This window comes from Apium graveolens, chromosome 9, assembly GCF_009905375.1.
Source record: "Apium graveolens cultivar Ventura chromosome 9, ASM990537v1, whole genome shotgun sequence".
Lineage (NCBI taxonomy): Eukaryota > Viridiplantae > Streptophyta > Magnoliopsida > Apiales > Apiaceae > Apium > Apium graveolens.
The window spans coordinates 12,507,826-12,512,561 of record NC_133655.1 but is presented as its reverse complement, the minus strand read 5'-3'; the positions used below and the strand labels follow the sequence as shown (position 1 = coordinate 12,512,561).

The 4,736-nt window shown below is 33.3% G+C and overlaps 1 long non-coding RNA gene across 2 annotated transcripts; it reads left to right on the top strand.

Annotated features, from left to right (window-relative positions):
• Window positions 1-402: 402 nt before the first annotated feature.
• LOC141682677 (uncharacterized) lies at window positions 403-3,117 on the top strand. 2 transcript variants are annotated; one of them, XR_012559905.1, is made up of 4 exons: window positions 403-748; window positions 855-996; window positions 1,684-1,742; window positions 2,567-3,117. It is a non-coding gene; the product is annotated as an uncharacterized LOC141682677 (long non-coding RNA). The 2 variants fall into 2 exon arrangements; XR_012559904.1 differs by having other exon boundaries at window positions 413-996.
• The last annotated feature ends 1,619 nt before the right edge of the window (window positions 3,118-4,736 follow it).

Genomic DNA, 4,736 nt, shown 5'->3' with positions numbered 1-4,736 from the left:
TCTGTTGTGTCGTGACATCTAAAAGAAAACAAGAGTGAGCAATAATACTTAGTCATAATAATCAACAGTATGAAAAGACTATTTAAGAAATTATATTATTTTGTGTAATGATATATGTTCAAAAGTAGTTTTCCTGCTGATACTCACCCTCTTTTCAAAATAACGTCTTTTATTGACTCTCTTATTCTGCAAATACCTTTTTAATAAAGAAAATATTTAATTTTGATCACTAAAATTTAATGATTCGTTAAAGGATGATTTATGATAGGATTTATAAAGTATTCTATAATTTAAAATTTAAATTTTAAATAATAAAATTTATAAAAGTAATTAATAATTTTAATATCAAAATAAATATTTATATTAAAAAAAATCCCGAAAAGGTGCGGCAAAATTGCCGCTTGTAACTTTAACAAAAACCTGATAGTGTTTTGGTAGGACATTAGAAAGAATAATACCGGTGTTTTGATCCCCTTTTCCAAACCCGACTGAAACCCTAATTTTTATTCAAAAGTTCAGGCCAAATCCTTGTTTGTTGATACAAATCGATCATGAATTCTTATTCTTCCTGCTTTTCTTTCTCGATTCATATACATAACTCAATAATCCTGAAACTCTTCAGTTTATTAATGGAGATTCATCATCTCCGGTGACGATTCCAGGCGAGTAAAAGACGATTCCTTGCTCTCCTCACGAAGATCAAGCTCAAATCAATGGTGGCTGCATCAAAACTCGGCCATGAAACTCAGTGAGTCAACTTAAGGGCTTCAACCGAGTCAGGCTTCTACATTTGATTGTAAAATGACTATCACCGGGTATTCTGATAACGTCTATGTATTCATCTTTGTGTATAGTTGCTGCCATGCTTAACACTAAGTCTAAGTATGGAGTGACAAGAGACAGCTGGCAAGGAGATCCATGTGAACCAGAATACTTTGTTTGGGAAGGTCTGAGATGCAACAACCTTAGTTCTGATTCTGCCAGGATAACAAAATTGTAAGTGATTTACCTTGGATGCGGAACATTAAGATTTAACTCTGCGTCTTTATCTATAATTGGTTAAACCGCTTAAGACTTCAAGAATTTCTCATTTGCATTTCAGAGCTTAATACATTACAAAAACATACATTTATAAACTACTATATTATAATGATAATCCGCCAGGTTTGAATCTCATACTATGTTTTCTCATCGTCTTGCTAACCCTGTACACATTTAGCAAACACATACATACAAATAGTTAACTGCACAACTTAGGCTTTTTATAGGACAGGGTCTATAGAGAAATTTATATTGTAATTGTAGTTTGTATTTGGGACAGTATGTGTTGAAATGATTACTGCCTGTTTTGTTGATTTATGTTTATGCATTTTTTATATTTTTAACAGAATTATTGGATTTTAACTTAGCATTTGTTGTTGGTAGCTGGACATTAATATTGATGTTTGATTTATAATTTAGTTAGTGTTAAGTAACGACCGAGTGTACACACTTAGACAATTGTTCTTTTATGTTTTGATGATTGTGTTAAGGCTTTTGCTAATCTTTCTATTTAGCGCTCCGCTCTGCAGCAAGTCTGTTAGGCAATTAATGTCTCCTTTCAAATTTTGTAGAATATTATTGTAGATTTTATTAAAAAAATCTTAATGACCTGAATTTCTTTTTGTTGATCATTTTCTGCAGTCGTTTGGAGTTCACTTGTGTCCTTTTAGTGGATTAACGTGACTTCCATCATCCTTTGAGTAAGCACAACTTCTTCTGTTAACTGTTTTGCACTACTATGTGTTGATTTTATTTCCTTTTTTAAGTTGTTTAGTTCCATCTGCCCTGTATTTATTGTACCCTGCACTTGTATTGTGTAACAAATAAATTGGTTTCTGCTCATTCTACTAACTCGATGTGAGCTCAATGATTTTAAAATATATCTACCCTTTGCCCAGAAAGTATTGATTTACAAATATTATTATGGTTCATTATATACCATATCAGCTGAGTTGTTTGCTGTTATGTAAACAATACAAATTACACACAAGCACTAAGTAAGCACACTGCTCGGTTTTCATTGCTAATAACTAAACTAGTATTTTTAAAAACACCTGATAAAGAATGGACCTAGCCTTATGCTTCGCCTGTTCAGAAGAATGAAATAGGATGAGAATGGAATGAACAACCATGAAGAAAACTGAAGAATGAAGGAGTGAGGAAAGAATGGAATATGTTTCTGGCTCATACGAGTAGAAATTAGCAGCGCACATTCACCCTCCCTCCATTAATGAGATTAAGACCTGGTTTAAATATACATGAATGTAGAAAATTAATGAGAGTTATAAATTATTTAACAAGTTAGTAGTTATTATGTCTGACTTCTACTGATTCTTTAATTACTGGCATGTTATCTAAAATAATCCCTCTTCCCCATATACTCACAGAAGTAAAGCAGAAAAGAATAATTTTTGAGTCGGTTCATTTACTTTCTTACACCATTGATATATATAGGTGGTATATTAAGCTTCTAGTGATTGCATTTGATCCGACTATTTTAAAAGAAATATGATGTTGTCTGCAGGTGTAGACAAACGAAAAGGGCCTCTTGACTGGGATGCACGAATGAAAATTGCTTTTGGTGCGGCCAGAAGATTGGCTTATCTTCATGAAGATTCTAACCCTCGCGTGATCCATCGTGATTTCAAAGCCAACAACGTTTTACTTGAAGATGACTTCACTCCTAAGGTTTCTGATTTTGGGTTGGCAAGAGAAGCGACTGAAGGAAGTCAACATATTTCAACTCGATATTGCTGGCATCTGCTCAGATGTTGCAGCGTCTAAGCATGAGTATTCGTCATCATTAGCTCCTCTTCCTTTCGAAGTTGGGACGCAATAATCTAACGTATCTGAGAAAAACCAGTTTTAGCCATATCTACATAAATAATATATTTCTTGCATGAAATATTTACCAGGTATATGCAGTGGAAGCCACTGAAATTGTAGTGCAGGTAATTTATAGCATGAATTTTTTTTATTGGTTAAAAAGATGCTACACTGTTCAAGTGTATCATGTATTCTGATATTTAAAATTTTGTTTAGTTTCATTCTTTTTTCAAAGAAACTACTTTTGTCTGTTGCTATAAATTCATCTTTCTAATATACCTTATGATACAGCTTTACATGCTTATGTTGTGGTTGGTGGACTGATGTTTATGGTTTGTGGATTGTGTTGGTTTTAAGACAATGGTCTTATTTATGGGCATGTTAATTTACAAATAGTTACTAGCATTTTTTTTGTAAAAGCGTTGCAATAGGTCATTATAGTGTTGCTAATAATCATTAAAAAATGTTGCTAAAAACACTAAAAAGCGTTGCAAAAAATACTAAAAAGCGTTGCAAAAAGGTTGCATCGATACCCCACATGTGGGCCCCATTGTGAGGCCCACAAATATTGTACTGATAGCCCAAACCCTACTATAACACTTTTCAACTATAACACTTTTCAAGACCTATTGTAATCCCATTGGTGTTGCAATAGCACGTTTCTGTAACGGATAACTAAGGGTTGCAACAGGGTATCACCAGGGTTGCAAAAAACTCTATTACAACGCTTAAAATTGCAACCCCGAAAAAGAGTCGCCATAGCCTTTTTTTGGCCTTTAGCAACGCTTTTTTGGCCTTTAGTTACGGTTTCTTGGTGTTGCAGTATCCAATCTATGGCGTAGTGATCGGTAGGAAAAGACCCTGAATTATAACTATTTTTAATGCTTCGATTTTTTTTTTATTTTTAATAATATGTGGACTGATAATGTGAACGGTGGGGCAATGTTAATATAAAATTCTATTAAAACCTACCAATATTTGTACGAACTAATTTCCCACCAAATTTGGTAGGAAATAGTCTCGAAATAATGACATTATTCCTTTTTTTGAAAAAAATTAATAATTAAAATATGTGAGGGTTGATGATGGGGTTATTGGGACCATTTCAGTATCAAATTTTGGTCAAAACCTACCAAAATGGGTAGATTTTGAGTTTATTACCAATATTTGTAGATTTTGGTGCATGCGTGTACAAAACCTGAGCCGCACTTGTAACAATTTCTACCAAATTATGTCCTACTATTTTATACCAGGTTTTTGTGATTTGATTTCCTTGTTAGAAAAAAGACCATTTTTCTTGTAATATAACTTAATTATAAATAGTCTTCTAGGTGTCACTAGTACATAATGGGCTTTAGGTGTCGGTCAAAATAGGCTTAAGGCGTCGGTTATTGGGCGTAGTCTATGTTGGTGACGCTATAGGTATAGTCCTGTAACGTCGGTTAATAGGGCGACGCTAATATTTCATAGGTGTCGGATGACAACCGACACATTAATATACTAAATCAACGCCAAAATTATGTTTTAGCGTCGGCGTTTAGAAAACCCGTGCCATTAAGTATAGGTTTGTAGCGTCGGTTTTGAAAAATTCCGCTGCATATAGTGTTATTTTTTAGCATCGGTCAGAGAAATGTCGTTGCATATGGTGTAGTCTCGGTTATTGAAAAAACTGTCGCATAAAACCCTTTATTTTTGTGTCAGACATGTGATAAACCGACGCCTAAATTCAAAAAATAATTTTTCTACCCTATTTTGTTAGTACTAATTAACCTGCTTACAAAAAATATTAACAAACACCACTAAGAAATCATAACACAAACTCATCTGAAATTTGATTATTTTTTTAAAAGATTTGTTTTTATGTTCTT